General features: G+C 42.8%; 1 long non-coding RNA gene across 1 annotated transcript in view; it reads left to right on the plus strand.

Moving 5' to 3' along the window:
* The first annotated feature begins 5,735 nt into the window (after positions 1 to 5,735).
* LOC120229700 overlaps positions 5,736 to 18,567 on the plus strand; it is a 33,390-nt gene continuing 20,558 nt past the window's right edge. The window contains exon 1 of the long non-coding RNA XR_005527813.1: positions 5,736 to 5,897. This is a non-coding gene — a long non-coding RNA (uncharacterized LOC120229700). The remainder of the gene's footprint in view (positions 5,898 to 18,567) is intronic.

An 18,567-nucleotide genomic window follows, 5' to 3' on the forward strand; every position in this document is an offset into this window, starting at 1 on the left:
GCAAGATAGATCTCTGTCCTGTCTTACGAGAATTCTCAAGATATATTATCAAATGGAAAGAGCAAAGTATAGAATATATAGAGTGAGGTCTTAGCTATGTTAATGAGAAAGGACTATCAGCTTTTGTACGTGTAGATAATTTCTGAAAGACTCAGAAGAAAATGAAAGGCAATTGCATCTCAGGAATTGAGATGGTTTTAATATACGTCCACAAATATATTCCTCCCCTCAAAGGGCGTAGCCTTAATTCCTCTGTGGCTGGTCTTACTGACTTATATCGAATGAGTAGAATGTGGCAACTGTATCTTAAAAGTCATTGTGGATGCCTTCCTGCTCTCTCTCTTGGGTCACACACTCTGGGGGAAATAGGCTCACTCTTAAGAATTATAATTTAACACTTTTTAGAATTCCATTTTCATTTCCATGTTGGTAGCTTTGCTATATATCAGTGCATTCCCCTCCCCTCATGGCTCTGTAACAATCATGACATACAGTCTTAATCTTCACAGTAGAGTTACAGTGATATTGTCCTGCTTCACATAAATATAGAAGCTTGCAACCATATAGGCCCACTTGTCACCCTCCAGTGGAATATTGATCTGACATACAACATTTCCTTTCTATGGCACCTGAAAAGTACATATGTTATAAACACAAGACAGTGTTATAATTTTTGTTTTCAATAGTCATATTTGCTTAAAACGAATTAAGATGGAAAAATCAATCTTATATTTACCAGATATTTATCATTTTGGATGTCCCCCCTTCCTTCCTAAAAATTCATATTTTCATTTGGTCTCATATCTCTTTAGCCTGAAGAATTTCCTTCAGCATTTCTTTAGTGCAGATCTGCTGGTGACAAATTCTTTTACTTTTCTTTTATCTGAAAAACTTTTATGTTGCCTTCATACTTGATAATTTTTTTTTTTTTTTTTTTTTTTTTTTTTTTTTTTTTTTTTTTTTTTTTTTTTTTTTTTTTTTTTTTTTTTTTTTTTTTTGCCTTCATACTTGATAATTTTTTTTTTTTTTTTTTTTTTTTTTTGCTAGAGATAGAATTCTGGGCTAGGTTGTTTCTTTCTTCCAGCCCACCAAGACGTTAATCCCCTGCCTTCTGGCCTCCATTGTTTCCGACATGAGAGATCAGTCATTTGAATCACTGTTGCCTGCTTTGTAACTCTTTCTGGATATTCTCTCTATCATTGATTTTCAGAGGCTTGACTCTAATGTGCCTGGGCATAGTTTTCTTTTAGTTAACCTGTTTGAGGATTGCTGAACTTCTTAGATATGTAAATTTATGTCTTTCTCTAGAGCGCCTGGGTGACTTAGTCAGTTAAGCATCTGACTCTTGATTTTGGCTCAGGTCATGATCTCATAGTTCATAAGTTCAAGCCCTCCATCAGCCTCTCTGCTGTCAGTACAGAGCCTGGTTCAGACCCTCTGTCCCCCTCTCTATGCCCCTCCTCCTCTCTCTTCCTGTCCTCTGCTTGTTCTCTCTCTCTCAAGCTAAATAAATCAACTTTAAAAAATGTATGTCTTTCCCCAAGTTTGGAGATATTTTTTGTCATTATTTCTTCAAATAGTATTTTCTATCCCCTTCATCTCTCTTTTCCTTCTAGGGTTCCAATTGCATGTATGTTAGACCTTTTGATATTACCCTACAGACTCTATTATTATTCTCTCTATTCTTCAGTTGGATGTTTTATGTTGATCTTTCTTTAGATTCACTGACTCTTTCCTCTGTTTTCTCCATTCCATTGTCAAGCCCATCCAATTGATTTTTACAATTTTAGATATTGTGTTTTTCAGTTATAGAATTTCCACTTGATTCTTTTTTATGGTTGTTTTTATTTACCTGCAAACACTGTATTTTCATTGTTACTTTAACATGTTCCTTTACATCGTTTAGCATAGTCAAATGGTTGCTTTAAAATCATTTTCTGCACATTTCAACATCTGCTTTGAGGTTGGCTTTTTGTTGATTGTCTTTCGTCTTCAGCATGGGTCACATTTTCTTTGAATGTCAAGAGATTTTGGATTGTATTCCAGATAGTGTGATTGTGACGTTGTGGAGACTGAATCTGTTGTATTCCTTCAGAAAGGTGTGAATTTTTGCTTTAGCAAATAATAACTTGGTTGGGTTCAAACTGCAAACTCTATTTTTAGGGTGACATCTCAAATCTTGGCTCAGCTGTTTTATCCTTATTGGGGCTGCCTTATGTCTGTCCTGTGTATGGGTGATTTGGGGTCAGGCAGAAACTTGAGCAGCATTTACACAGGAAAGTTGAGGCTTTTTCTCTCTTCCCTCTCCTTTTCTGGATTCTACTCATTTTCCAGGAGTTGTGGTTGCTCCAAATTCTATCCCCTGGTTTTTCAGGCCAGAAAGACTGTGGGTTCTCTCTCAGTGTTAGTTACCTCTGAGGACACTGATGGACACTCTCCCTCAGGTGAAAAGTCTTAAAACTAGGGCACTCCCCTCATACTGTTTCCTTCTTCCAAGTATCAACTTTCCTCTAGAATCTGTAACTTTTGGATACTCTTCAGGGCTTCCAGCCTTCAGTAGGTTTTTATTTTGATTTTTTTGTTTTGTTTGTTTTGTTTTTGAGTCTAGAAGCTTCTAATTGTTATCTTCAGGAAGATTAGTATAGTACAAACTTACTCATCCATACCAGAAGTGGAACTCAGTCCAGAAACTGGATTTTTTAACTTTTTTAAAAAATAAAATGTTCAATTATTTTTGAAAGAGAGAGAGATAACATGTGCGCAATTGCTCTCGAGCATGAGTGGGGGAGGGGCAGAAAGGGGGTGGGCACAGAGGATCTGAAGCTTGCTCTGTTCTGGCAGCAGGGAACCGGATGTGGGGCCTGAAGTCATGAGCTGTTCACTGTCCATGAGGTCATGGAAGTCGAAGGTTTAACTGGCTGAGCCACCCAGGCTCCCCCAGAAACTGGATTCTGAACCAATGAGACATATTGACTGTCACTTAGTAAAATGCTGATCTGGCCTCATCAAATATTCTAGAAAAAGTCATTGCTCTGAGAAGTGTCTGAAACAATGGGTTTTTAGACACTATGTAAGTCTGATGATGGTTTTTGAAGGATAATTTTTGTTAATGACTGTCCATCTATAGACAAGGACCCTCCCCCTCCTTTTTTTCCCTCTGAAAAGAAAGTAATGACCATATGCAAACAGGAGATACTGACTCATCTCAGGTGAAGCCAACCCTTCAGGGTGACTTATTAAGCCTTAAGAGACTGGGGGAAATGGCCAAGTGGGTGGGCCTTCTGCTAATGCTTGCTTCTGACTTGGCTAGATTTAGAACAAATTCATTCTGATTTGGGAAAGGTATGAACTTGATTTTCCAGGTCATTAGGAAGCATCTTCTGTTCCTTTTTATTTACCATCAAGAGGGCATGAGATCCTAGGATGTGATTAGAAACAAGCAAATAAATGCAAGTTGTATGAAGTCATTCAGTCACGCAGAGCACTGTTGGGAGGTGGGGGGAGGTGAGGGAGGTGCTAGGACCATGGGGAGAGGCAAGGTCAGAGACCTTTTACACACCTGGGCCCTGCTTAGTCCTTTCTGTGAGCACTGAGGTGGGGACTGGATGTTTGGGGGTAGTTCGGATGGACCTGGGTCTCATAGGTTCAGCATTTGTCATCGCTTGAGTCTTCTGTGGCTTAGGAGTTTTGGGGCTGTTGGAAGGAGTTTTGGCTCTGTAATTTCCCTTTTCTCCTCTGTAAAACTGTATCCATGGATTAGATGTGCTGGATTCTGGTGCCAGGACTCTCTAGGGAGGGCCTCTCCACCTTACCAGCACTAGCCAGAGGGGGGATTATGGGAATAGGAGCCAAGACTGAGGCGGTTAGGGGCAGGAGAGTGTGGACATGGGAAGGTGACATGCCAGAGACCAAAGGTATCATCACCCTCCTGGCTAAACTTTCCTCCAAGTCCACCGTAGACCCAGAGAACCCCATGGTGTGGGTGAGAAAGTGCAGCTCTCTGTGTGGAGGGCACTGCCCTCCCCTCCCAGGAGAGCTTAGAGGTCAATGAGTGCCAAGCTCTCCCAAGGGGTCAGACCTGAAAAACCACCCATGGGCTTCCTCTCACTGAGCTGAGCTGCCTCCACAGAGCAACTACTACTTCAGGAAGAAAACATGCATTTTTCTCACTGTCTCATCTCTCCAGGGGTGTGGGACTCCAGGTGGCTTAAAACAGTGGGAAAAGGGGAGGGGGAGGGGCTGAAGAAAGGGAGAAAACAGAGGGAGATGGTGGAGGGCATGGAAGGCAAATGTCACTTGTTCCGGGTTGCAGATTCTACTTGGCTCAGCAATCCTTTGCCCTGTCCCTCCCTGCTCCCCACGTTTGCAATTCCAGTTTATTAGCTGTCAAGTTTGTGCTCGCCAGCACTCTTTATCAAGTGTGCTTGATAAAGATGATGCTTTGGAATCTATTCACTCTGTCTTTAAAAATTTTTCACCAATTTGATTTCCCCATAATGAATTTCCCCTCCTTCCAAATAGCTATCAGCCCTGCCCCTCAGGGAGCTTTCCCTAAGCTCCAGCGGCTCTGAAGGTGTTTGGTCTCAGCTTACATCCCTCTGTCCACACCGAGGGGATCTCCCTGCTCTGGGGTGTCAGAGGTCCAGTTTCTTGGGCAGCCTGGCCTGAGGAGCACATCTTTCTTCCAGGCTGAAAATGCAGTAGAAGAGGGTGAAGCTCCAAGATCAGAGGGTGACAGGGATTGCACAACTGTCAAGAGTTAGGACCTCCAATGGCAAACATGTAGTTTGTCACATTTGTCACTGAACTATTGCTCGGTGACATATCTTACCAGCTTTTGTTTTTATTTGTACTTTTTAAGCTATTCCTCCCCAGTCATCGTGGGGCTGCATGCCTATTGTAGAATTTTGAATAATAGAGAAAATGATAAAGAGATTAGAGGAAATCGTCCACAGATTTACTACCCACTGGTAACATTGGCACATTCCTTTCTAGTCCTTTCCTTTTGCATCTATTCTTTCTGTATATATGAGATCAAGTAGCATATACCCTTTTCCCTACTGCTTTTTTTTTTTTAAGTTTTTTAAATTTTATTTTGAGAGGAAGAGACAGCATGAGCAGAGGAGAGGCAGAGAGAGGGGGAGAGAGGGAATCCCAAGCAGACTCTGCAATGCCAGCTTTGGAGCCGGGTGTGGGGCTCCAACTCATGAAACACAAGATGGTGACCTGAGCTGAAACCAAGAATCAGTGGCTGAACCAACTGAGCCACCCAGGCATCCCTTCCATACTTCTTATAAAAAGTAGCCCTTTATCAATAGGGTTTTCCTATGAAATTAAAATTCTGTAAGTATCATTTTCAATGATTAGATAACGTCCTGTCAAAAGTATATGCCTATTTTACCTAACAACGGGCCTATTTTTTGGGATATACAAGGTGTTTCCACTTCTAAGTTACTACAAGTGAATCTGAAATGAACGTGCTGGTGCACAAGCCTTTAGGACAGATTCCAGGAGTGGGACGACCAGAAGGACCGGTTTCTCTTAATCCTCAGCGGGCTGAGCGTTTCCCAGCCCCCAGTCCTCCCGCCCCAATTACGAGCTTCAGTCCGACTCTTATGTCAGTTACTCTGTTCCACCTCATGACTTTCTCAAAGTCTGTATCCATTCACATTCCCACCAGCACTGGATGGACATCCAGGTTATTTGGAAAGGTCATGTGCAAGCTAGAAAAAAAGCCTTTCTGTTGCTTTGATCACAGGGAAAGTTATGCACCCTGATCTCCATCATGGTGCACAAGTGAGAGGCAGAGAGAGGTATAGACCCAAATTGTCTGCCCCCTGATACCAGGTTCCTGCTACACACTACAGGGTGTCAAAGAAGTGGGGAGAGCACTGCGGGTAAGTGTAAGCTGGGCTTTCTGAGGGCTTGGGAGTCGTGGGTGGCTATGGTGTAGGATTGGTCCGATTTTGGTTTTGGTTGTGGTTTTGGTCTCACCACCTGGGTCATTTGTCACTGAGATCAAGGCCAATCAGTGCCTGGGGAGTGTCTGCTCAAGGCTGTGTCCCTGGAAGGACAGATCTTATCATTCTTTTTTATTTTCCAGTTTTGAGATATATTTGACCTATTCACATAGTGTGTAAGTCTAAGGTATGCAAGGAAGTGATTTGATATATGTATATATTGCAGAATGGTGATCCCAATAAGCTTAGTAAACACATCTATCACCTTACTTCATTGCAAGTGTTTTGTTTTGTTTTGTTTGGTGCTGAGGATCTTTCAAATCTCTCTTAGCAACTTTCAGTTGTACAGTACAGTATGTTGTTAACTACAGTCACTATGCTGTATGTTACATCCTTAGAACTGACTTATCTTGGAACTGCAAATTTGTTACCCTTTGACCACCTTCACCCATTGGCACCCCCAGCCCTGGAGGCCACTCATCTTCTCTCTGTTTCTGAGTTTGTTTGTTTGTTTGTTTTCAGCTTCCACGTGTAAGTGAGATTGCATGGTATTTGTCTTCCTCAGTCTGACTCATTTTGCTTAGCATAATGCCCTCAAGATTCATCCATGTTGTGCCAAAAGGCAGGATATTCCCTTCTTTTTTATGGCTGAATAATATTCTATTCTATCTATATCTCTGGCACATTTTCCTTTATTTATAAATCACATTTTTTAAATCTCTTCATCTGTTGATGGACAATTGGGTTGCTCCCATGTTTTGGGTTCCCATGTTTTGGGAACAATGCCACAGTGAATATGGGGAAAGGTATCTCTTTGAGACAGAGGTTTTATTTCATTCGGACATATACCCAGAAGTGGAATTGCTGGATTGTGTGATAGTTCTATTTGTAATTTTCTGAGAAAGCTCCATACTGTTTTTTACAGTGGCCGCACCAGTCTACATTCCCACCAACAGTGCATGGGGATTCCCTTTCCTCCGCACCTTCACCTACACTGGATATCTCTTGCCTTTTAGACAGTAGCTACTCTAACAGGTGTGGAGTGATATCTCTTGGTTGTTTTGATTTGCCAGATCTTGTCATACTTTTAATGCAGGTGGATGGAGACTTTCCCAAATGGCTGTTTCTGTCCCAATTCCAAGATCCAGGCTGCAGGGGACCAGGGACTGGATTTACCTGAACATAGGCAGTGCATCTGCTCTACTGCGTTGGAAAAACACCACTCTTAATTTAACACCCTTGGACATGTAACCTCCTGCGAACACAAATTTATAGCTGTGAAAATATGATTATTTATATGCCCATCTGTGTGCAGTTTCCCCCCTTTTTCCTTTTTTTTTTGGTTTACTCTTCATTCGCCTTTCCCTCCATTTCTCTTCCATATTAGTGACACCCGGCAGTCAGGTAACCCGAGTTCACAACTACTTCCCTGCCATAGTTCTTCATGTCATCAAATGCCAGACATGGGTGTGCATGTATGCAGTATATGTGCATGTACACATATCCATATATATACACACGTGAACATACATATTTACATGGACGGCAATATATGGTGATTAGTTTATTACAGTGAATCAAGTATGACCACCTGACTATACTTGCTTTTTCATCCAGCCATGCTTCCTTGAGCCCCCTTTAAGCCACCTATTATCTGTCTAATTTATTCTTTTAAATAATGGCATAATATATATGGTGTGGTTGCACCCAAATTGATTTAGCTATTCCCCTAGTAATGATAATTCCACTTGTTTCCATTTTTCTCTCATGATAGGCTTTGCTACAGTGAATGCTCTCCAACATATGTACTAGTGATTTTATTTCTATAGGATAGATTCCCAGCAGGGGAATTGTTAGGTCAAAAGCCGTATGCATTTGTAATTTTAGTGATAGCATCAGATGGCTGCTAAAATGATTGTGATATGTTACATTTCCACCAGCCATGTAGGACAGTTTCTTTATATCCACACCAGTAACAAGAGTTATAGCTTTTCATCTTTTTACATGTCAGAAGGGTATAAAGTGATATTTTGTTGCTATGTAACACTTCCATGCCTGCTAGTGAATTTGATCATCTTATGTTTACAGGATAAATGAACTTGAAATTCTAGATTTGTTTCTAGTTTGATTTGTCTCTGTTTCTTTGCAAGATCCACTTACCACATTTGTAGATGCTGTTTGCATGTTTTAAGTATTAACTTTATATGATCTGCATTATAAATATTTTTCCTGAATTATTCCTTTAGTATTGTTTGTATAGGTGATATTTTACTGTTCAAAGGACTTTCGTTTTCTTTGTAACTTTTCATGGCCAAATATGCCTATCTTTTCTTTTATAGCTTTTACGTTCTCAATCTTGATTAAGAAGGTGTTTTCTGCTCTATATCATATATATTGCCTTTTAGTTTGCTGGGGCTGCCATAAAAGAGAGGGGGCCTTAAACAGCAGTAAGTTATTTCTCACAGTTCTAGAGGCCAGGAAGTCCAAGATCAAGTAGCCAGAAAATTTGGTTTCTGGGTAGGGCTCTCTTCCTGGTTTGTAAACTTTATTATCCAATTAATTTTTTAATTGCCCTACTTTAAAAAATTCTTTTAACATTTACTTTTTGAGAGTCAGAGCATGAGCCAGGGAGGAGCAGAGAGAGGGGGAGACAGAATCTGAAGCAGGCTCCAGGCTCTGAGCTATCAGCACAAAGCCTGATATGGGTCTTGAACTCATGAACTGTGAGTTCATGACCTGAGCCAAAGTCGGACACTTAACTGACTGAGCCACCCAGGTGCCCCTTAATTGCCCTATTAAAAATAACTATTCAAAATGGAATTACATGAATTATATATATTGACTTTTGGAGAATTAGTATTTTTGTGAAATCAACAATTCATTTTATAGTTTCCTTCGTATATCTTGTGCCTTTCTTGTTAAATTTACTTTCTAAACCCTGCTGATCATGAGATTCTCTGTTAGACTCTGTGATCTCTTGTCTTTAAAGATGGCTGCCAGCACCGTCCCCCATCCCTGCACCATATGCAGTGGCCACTTGCCACTCCTTCTAGTAAAAGGTGGGATGGATTCCTCTTTCCCTTGACTCTGGGCTGGTCTTATGACTTGCTTTTACTCACAGAATGTGGTGGAAGTGACACATTGTGGCTTCTAGCCTTAGACCTTAAGACGCCTTTCAACTTCTGCTTTTGCTTTCTTGGAAGCCAGCTGCCATTTAAAGGGTCCTGGGCTAGAGCACAGAATGGACAGCAGCCATGTGGACAGAGGGCAGCCTCATCAGCCCCCACAGCCTTTTCCAGTTGAGGTACCAGACATGTGACTGAAGCCATTTTAGGTGTTTCAGCTGCTACTCAGTTTCTAGCTGAGGGCAGCCCCATGAACGGCTCCAGCCCATACCACAAAGAGGTGAAGAAACTCCCAACTGAGCCCAGCTGGAAACACAATCCTAGGAAACAATAAATCTTTGTTTTAAGCTGCTAATTTTGGGGTGGCTTGTTATAAAGTAATAAATAACCCAAAACACATACAAAAGACTACAAAAACATATGACAGTTAAACACACACACACACACACACGCACACATGAACAAACAGTGGGATATCACCATGTAGTTTAGAAATAAAAATTACTAGTTACTTAGAAGCTCCTGGTTCACATCTTCCTCCTTCTCTGCCAGAGATAACTACTATCCAGAACTTTCTGTTAGTCATCTTTGCCCTTTTAATTTTACCGTCTATGTACATATCCTAAAACAGTACTTTATTTTTGACATTGCATAAATGGAATCATACAGTATATATGCTTTGTCACGATTTTTGCTTAATATTTTGTTTTTAAGATTTGTCTACATTGAATTAGTGGTGGTTCATTCATTTTTCATGCCAAATTGCACTCCATTATTGATAATATTTGGATTGTTCCAGTATTTTGTTCCTATGTTGTGAATATGTATTTTAAATCATATTTCAAAATTTTTTTATTTGGCTGAAATTTTTATCAAGGTAAAAAAACTGACAAATTCTATCGATTTTTATTTTTATTTTTTATTTTCATTTTTTATTTGAGAGAGAGAGAGCGTGAATGCTGGCGGGTGAGGGGCAGAAGGAGAGAATCTTAAGCAGGCCCCATACTCAGTGTGGAGCCCGACATAGGGCACAATTCAATGACCCTGGGATCATTGCCTGAGTTGAAATCAAGAGTTGGATCCTTAACTGACAGTGCCACCCAGTTGCCCCAAATTTTATCAATTTTAAATATGTATATCTAGTTTTCAAGGGTACTTAGATATACAAGGTTTTTAAAGAATAATACAGCTGTCCCGTGGAGCGCCAGCGTGGCTCAGTCGATTAAGCAACCAGCTCTTGATTTCAGCTCATGGTTGTGAGATCAAGCCCTGCGTTGGGGCTTCGTGCTGGACATGTAGCCTGCTTGGGATTCTCTCCCTCTCCCTCTCTCTCTGCCCCTCCCCTGCTCTCTCTCTCTCCAAATAAATAAACATTAAAAAAAAATACAGCAGTCCTCTCCTGTCTAGTCCATCCCATCGATTTTTCTACTCTGCAGAGCCAACCACTTCCAACTTTTTTTTTTTTTTTTACAAATAGTTTATTGTCAAATTAGTTTCCACATAACACTCAGTGCTCATCCCCACAAATGTCCTCCTCCATGCCCATCCCCCCTCCCCCCCACATCCATCAGTCCTCAGTTTTTGTCAGCATTCAAGAGTCTCTCATGGTTTGCCTCTCTCCCTTTCCCCCACCATTTCCGCCCTTTTTCTCCCCCTTGGTCCTCCATCAAGTTCCTCCTAATCCTCCTATACGTGCAAACATATGATATTTGTCCTTCTCTGCCTGACTTATTTCGCTCAGCATAACACCCTCAAGGTCCATCCATGTTGCTACACATGGCCAGATTTCATTGTTTCTCATTGCCATGTAGTATTCCATGGTATAGATAAACCACCTCTTCTTGATCCATTCATCTGTTGATGGACACTTAGGCTCTTTCCATGTTTTAGCTATTGTGGAGAGTGCTGCTATGAACATTGGGGTACACGTGCTCCTATGCCTCAGCATTTCTGTATCCCTTGGGTAAATTCCTAGCAGTGCTATTGCTGGGTCATAGGGGAGTTCTATTGTTAGTTTCCTGAGGAACCTCCACACTGTTTTCCAGAGGGGCTGTACCAGAACCACTTCCAACTTTTAACTGATCATTTTGTCTTTCTGTCCATATCTCTACATAACATGCTTATAATGCTTCTTGATTTTTTTAAATGTTTATTTTATTATTGAGACAGAGAGAAACAGAGCACAGTGGGGGAGAAGCAGAGAGAGGGGGAGACATAGAATCCAAAGCAAATTCCAGGCTCTGAGCTGTCTGCACAGAGCCTGATGCGGGGCTCGAACCCATGAACTGTGAGATCATGACCTAAGCCGAAGTGGGACGCTTAACTGACTGAGCCACCCTGGCGCCCCTGCTTCTTGATTTTTTGAGGACTTAGTTCTTTTTCTTATGAGCCTTCTCACCTCAATACATATGCCATCTTCCCGTTCTCTCATCCTGACGTATGAGTATGTTGTCATCATTTCTAGATGAATATTATGACATAAGTGCTTTCACAGTTGTTTACCTTTCTTGTATTTTCTGTGCTGTGTATACTTAAGACTTTTTAAAAATATGTTTCTTTTTTTTTTTTTTTTTTATGGACTTGTCCTTAATTGAAACCAAGTCCATCCTTGCCCTCTTGTGGATATCTGATCTTACATGTTCAACCACATTGTCATGTGTTTCTGGCATCCTCTGTCCCGCTCCACTTGGGACTGGCTGCCTGCTCCCCTTTCTGTGGCTGCCATCTTGTCAGTTACCAGCAGGTTCCCTTCACCTGTTTGCAGGATCTCGTGTGTCTGTCTTGTGGCCGTGCTTTGTACAGTTATGGTGGAGGTGCCAGTGAAGATGGCACCAAGAGTTCAGTGGTATTAGCAGTGCCAGCACTGTGTCCCAACATGGCTGTCCCTGGGGCTACCTTGGCCGCGTTATGCTGCCTCATCTCCTTGTCTCAGTGTGTTTCCCACGCCTCCTGTCCTCCTGCCTAGCTCAGCCAGACTGCATTTCTGTCATTGACAAGAACCATGGTGGGTACAAAAGTTGCCTTACTCCCCACATCCTCCTTACCATCTGTGAGTCTTCTCTTTTCTAAACCCAACAATTAATTTCTAGATCTTTCACTGTTTAGATGGTGTCCCTGCAAGCATGGTGTTTAGACCCAAGCACTAGGGGCTCTCAGTGACCTTGATGTGGGGGTACCATAGTGACATGGTCGACTCTACAACCTGAAATGTCATCAATAGGATAGATATTTGTTCTTCTTGGGGGAAGACTGAGGAGGCAGCTGGGCAGAGGGGCACATAGGTGCCCTTCCTTCTACGTAATTGTATGATTTGAATTTTCACAACTGAAATGCAAGACTTTATATTCAATTTTCTCTTGTTTGTTTTGGTCCATCATTCCATCTGTGAAATAACTTTGAATATGGGTTGTCTTTCATCTTTGTATCCCCTGAGTCTAGCATAGTGGCTGATATCCTGTGCTACAAATGAATGACTTGTTAGATGTTAAGTGTTGAGCGGAGCATCCAGATTGCCTAATGTCCACTCTGCCAATCTGTCCTTCTTCCAGAAGGTTCCTGAGAGACATGTACTCAAAAGCAATGCTTGCAAATGTGAATCAGTATATCTCATCACTATTTCAACATGTGTCCTATACCAAGTACGCTTTCTCCCTGAATGTGGCGTTCTGGCAAGGATGTGTTGAATCGTGTATCTCAGGCAACACACCATAATATAATTTTATAGACAATCAGATGAAACTAAAAGGTCTATAATTTCTAGAATTTTTCTGTCAGCCAGAATCAGGGCTGCCCTCCAATGCAAGTCCTTTTTTAATTCTTTTGTTGGAGTGAATGTAGTTTTGAGAACCCAAGAGTCTGAGGCTGGCCGGGGAGTTTCACTTACCTTTACTCCCTGTAAGTTATAATGTCTGATATTGCCTCCCTGTCTCTTCCCACCTCTGTGGGGGTTGCCAGCAATCAGAATGTTCTCAGGTATAAAAAGAGCTCGCGCTCCACAGTGAGGTAATGGGCAATGGCTTGTCCAGGGTCTGACCTGAGGCCAGCATTGTCCGTTGACTAACTATAACTAGGGGCGGGAGTGATTGTTTTGAATTCTTTTATTATGTCCCTCAGGGCAAAAATTAAGGGCCCAAAATGACATCCAAACACAACCTTCTTTTACTCTTATTTGGAACACTGATAGACAAGTTTTCCATCAGTTTACATGTAGAAATAAAGCCAGCATGATTTCCAAACAAAAGGGACATTGAGTGGTGGATCTGCAGGTGCTTCGTGCTCTCCTCCTTCACTACACATATGCAACCGATTTCTTGGAAGGGGCACAATGGCCTTGGTGGACCTTACTTAAGAACAATAGACAATGACAACCATTAATCCAAGTTTGCGTCCCTGGAGAAGGAGGAGAGCCATGCATGGAAATGTCAGGGGGACTCAGACTCTGTGCCAGGAATTTTCCTGTGGGACTTTCAAAACACTATGTGTCTCCCTGAAGAAAACATATAACTCCTCTGGGATGTGTTCTATTTTCTATAATTTATCAATATATCTGTGAATATAATGTGAATCTAATGACACTTTAGACATTTATTTTAAAATATCGGTGCAAAATATTTGAGCCTTGAGAGAAACTCGGGTAGGGTAGGCCTGAGCTTTCTGATTCTCTTCTCTTACGAGCATGGATGTAGGCTGTGTGTGCCCTGGGGATGGCAGTCCCATACCTGGCCACAGACTGACTCTGCACAGTGAAGCTAGAGACAAACAGAGATCAAAAAGATCCAGAGGACGAAAAAGTGAGGGAGAGGACAAAGCAGTGAGAGCTGAAGTAGTAAGACTGGCAAATCCTGGCTGCCCGGGAGGCCTCCTTCAGACTCTGGGAGTGGCACTGGCCACCTTCCTCTCCGAAATTCCCTCCCTTGTCTTCATCAGCTGATATGAATTTGGTTTATGTCACTTGGCTTCTCGAGCCCTCGTAAACAGACCGTGTTAGGCTTGAATAGTTTCTGTATGTCTATTTGGCCTTTTCCAAATTGAGGAAAATTTTCTCTGGTGGAGAAGAGATGTTGCAGGAAGGAGTGTTGATGAGTTGTGCCTTCTCTCCGTTAGTCCTTCACATCACAGCCCCCTCTCTGGCCACAGGCTTTCTGTCTTATCTGAGCATAACTTTACTCAATCATTTGGAATCCTTACATGTTTTCCTAAACCCTGTTCATTCTGGACTCTGGATATTTTTATGCTACTCATAAAATTTCGGTCTAAACTTTTACAGCTTCCATTTTTGGGCTGTATTATCATGAACTTTGAAACATATGTATGTGCATGTCTTATATATTTTCATATGTAGAATTATAAAATTAATATATGTTCATTATAGAGAACATGAAAATCCAGAATAGTAGCGCAAAAGAGAAAAATGGTAAAATAGTTATAAAATAATAAAATGATGTAAGCCCTGCATCCAAAGAAAAATATTGTTAATATTTTTTGTATGTGGTCTTATTTTTTTCTATGCATATCTATGGATCTGGGCTATTATATTTATTTTTACTTTTTAAAAAAATTTAAATGTTTATTTATTTATTTTGAGAGAGAGAGCATGTATGAGCAGGGGAAGGGCAGAAAGAGAGGGAGAGAGAGAATCCCAAACAGGTTCCACATTGTCCATGCACAGCCTGATCCCATGAGCCGTGAGATCATGACCTGAGCTGAAATCAAGAGTCAGATGCTTAACTGACTAAGCCACACAGGTACCCCTATCCATGTCATTTTAAAATCCAGCTTCAACAGGAGGAGAGAAATCACTGTCTCTCAAGGTTTTTATCATTTGCATGGCTTAGACTAGTTCTTTCTTTTTGCTCAGATGTACGTACTGAGAAGCTGGACCACTTCTCGTGTTACTGCTTCTCTTTTCTAGCTTAAAACTGTCAGAGAGGAGAGGCAATGCCTGATTTCCGCAGGACATGGCTTCTTGCACAGGCCCGTCCCTCCTCCCCATCACCCGGTGTGCTGCATCTGGGTTTATGATACCTGTTAGGGGAGAACATTCCAGGCCTCCATCTGGCTGTGCGTGTTTCTAGCACGAGTGTACTCCCGTCCATTTCCCTTCACTGTAAAGCCTGGCTTCCGCAGGGGAGTAGATCCCCACTTGTGTGCATACTTCTCCACGCTTTGGTGCCACTTCCCATTCCTGTTGCTTAGGGGTGTTATGGCTGCTGCCCTTGGGGTGGAACACATCTGGATTTAAATACTGTTTTGGGACTGACTCCGTTATCTGACCCTGAACAAGCTACTTAGCCTTTTGGCTCTGATATTGCTCATCGGAGGAATGGGGATAAGCTGATCTGAGAGAGGCAGAGCTGGTCTTCTCAGAAGGAGGCGATAGTGCTCAGTTATCTCAGGAATCCCAGGGAGGAGCCCTCCCACACCCCAGCATAAACACCCTCTCCTGTGCCCCAGAGCCTGAAATGAATTTTGTGGAGGTTAAATGTTTTGTCTTTTTCTTCTAGAACCAGAGATGATAAGAGAGGATATGTAGCCCCTTGGAGCTATAATAGACTGGGGTCAGTGAGTGATAGCAAATATGCTCAAAGCGTTTTGATACGGACTGAAGGAGAGAGGGAGAGAGAGAGAGAGAGAGAGAGAGATCTTGAGGGCAGAGGGACTGAACAAAGGAGGAGACTGAGGCTGGGGCGGGGACAGAAAAGAGGGCAGCAGGGCGGAGGCAAGCCATAGACGGTGTCCTGGCTTTGGATGTTCTGAAGGTTGTTTAATCCTTTGCTGTCTCTTAGACGTGTTGTTTGTTGAGCCAGCTGCCTTGTGGCAAAGGCGCGCCCTTGCCTCTGTTTGTTGTCCGGAGCAGTCTCACCAGCTGCTTTTTGCATAAATAAAATGGATGGTATTGAGGTCTGGGAAGCAATTAAATTTCAAGGAGATGTCTCCCATTAGGATATGCATAAAAAGATGTGCAATGGATCTCTGGGCTCACAGGGTACCTATCAGTTACTTGAGAGAGTCTTCCAGAAGAGGGCAGAACTCTCTGGGGCCAGAAGTTCCATTCTGGGGACATGCTGGTCCCTGGAGAACTTACAGATGGGACAGGTGGGAAGTCAGCCTGGGCTGCGAGGAGTCACAGTGGTTTGATGGTTGATGAATACAAGTGGACACGCCATTTCCCAGCACCTGCAGCTGCCAGCTCAGTGAGGGGGCGTGGCACCTTCTCCAGGTCCTGAAACCTTGCAGGATGACACCAGGTATCAGGTTTGGTATAAGAATGTTAGTAAATTGAGCAGAATGAGTAAGCGAGTAAGAGAGGCAACCTATTCTGAACACAGAGGATGAGGGAAAAGGTGGGGCAGGGAAAAAAAGTATCAACCAAGCTGACTTCTTTCTTTACTCTGGGCAGAGGACTTGTCTGTCAGACATCCAGGGTAGAATTCAAGGATGGCCAGTGTTCATTCATTCATCCAACAACAAATTACTCATGGGGCAGCTACTGATGTGTGCTGGGGCTACAGCAAAGAGGGCAGTCTCTGCTTTCAAGTAATTTATTGCCCGTTTTGGCTCCATGTATCGGCTCACGCCATCCTCTGCCTGCCCTCCTCTCCCCTTCTATCTACTCCAGGTTTCTCAGCCTCAGCACTGTTTTGGGGGTGGGTATTTCTTTGTTGTGGCAACTGTCCTGTGCATCATAGAACTTTTAGCAGCATCCCTGGCCTCTGCCCACTAGATGCCACCACCCCTCCTGAGCTGTGACATCCAAAAAGGTCTCTAGACATTGCCACATCTCTGTTGGGGGGCAATGGAACCACTGATCTATTTATCTTTATCTATCTATTTCACATCCTTAGTCAAGTCTTATGTCCTCCATGAACCTTGCTTTAGCTACTTCTGCTCGTTTGGATTCCCCCTTTCTCTGGTCTCACATACCAGATGCTGCCGCTGCAATGCCAGTTAACAGGTAACCTTCCCTTCTCCTCCTTTGATCTCTGTGAGAAGACAGGCCTGAAAATGCTCCTTAAGTTGTAGATTTCACTCAAGCGCTGTGCAAGCCTATTGCCTCTCTGAGAACGAGCTGCTTCCTCAACTGTCTAATCAAACGTGGTGCAAGGTAAGAAATCTTCAACCACCCACCATAAAAGATATGGAGGGGCCAGTTGGGTAGGTTTCTAGGCACTAATTCTCCTTTCTTTTTTGTTTTAATTTATTAATTTATTTTGAGAGACAGAATGTGAGCTTCAGCAGGGAAAGGACAGAAAGGGAGGGGGAAAGAGAGAGAGAGAGAGAGAGAGAGAGAGAAATCCCAAGCAGGCTCTGCATTCTCAGTACAGAGCCTGATATGGGGCTCGAACTCATAAACCATGAGATCATGACCTGAGCTGAAATCAAAAGTTGGATGTTCAACCAACTCAGCCACCCAAGTACCCCAGTACCAATCCTTCTTAAAAGAAGCAGATTTTGGGGCACCTGGGTAGTTCAGTCAGGTAAGTATCTGACTCTTGATTTCAGTTCAGATCATGATCTCACAGTTGGGGGGATCGAGCCCTGCGTCGGGCTCTGTGATGAAAGTGTGGAGCCTGCTTGGGATTCTCTTTCTCCCTCTCTCTCTCTGTCCCTCTTCCCCTCTCAAACTAAATAAACAAACATTCCGTTAAGCGTCAGACTTTGGCTCAGGTCATGATCTTGTAGTCCGTGGGTTCGAGCCCCACATCTGGCTCTGTGCGGACAGCTCAGAGCCTGGAGCCTGCTTCCAACTCTGTGTCTCCCTCTCTCTCTGCCCCTCCCCCACTTGTGCTCTTTATCTCTCTCTCAAAAATAAATGTTAAAAAATTTTTAAAAAGTGTTTCATTTGCAAATCATAAAACACATAACGAGCAACAGCTGGAGCAAATAGTGGTTTCTCTTTCTCATATAAGAAAACAGCATCAGGGCCGGCAACTCAGAGGTTTTCAGGGCCTCTCCCTCCGCGAGGGCTCCAGCAGCTCCCGCTGTGAAGGCAGGCGCCCAGAGGACTACATGCTGATGCTGACCAGTCTCCTGCCTGGGGGATGCAGCCTCCATTCCTGGAGCTCCCTCACTGCTGGGAGCACGACTCGAGTTGGCGCTCTGGACAGCAGGGACAACGGTTCAGTGCTCCTGAGCACTTACTCTATCTGTGGCTTAGGTCTCTCTTTCCTCTTGGCACAGTTGGCAGTTGGAATTGAAGGCTCCCCAACAAGGAAGCAATTAAGTAACTAAGACAATGCTGCCTGTTTTTGAAATCCCATGGGTTTAAGCAGGATTAGAAGGAGGGGAGGAGAAGGGGGGGGATGGGCACGGAGAGGGGCACTTGTGGGGATGAGCACTGGGTGTTATATGGAAACCAACTTGACAATAAACTATTTAAAAAAAAAAAAGAAGTACCAATATGAGAGTTAACCCATAAATTCTTTCATTCTTGAAGTTGGTTGGAGCCGGGGAAGGAAGTCAAGAAAAAGAATCCTTTTTAT

The sequence above is a fragment of the Hyaena hyaena genome, unplaced genomic scaffold (assembly GCF_003009895.1).
Source record: "Hyaena hyaena isolate Hyena2069 unplaced genomic scaffold, ASM300989v1 scaffold_33, whole genome shotgun sequence".
NCBI classification, from domain to species: Eukaryota; Metazoa; Chordata; class Mammalia; order Carnivora; family Hyaenidae; genus Hyaena; species Hyaena hyaena.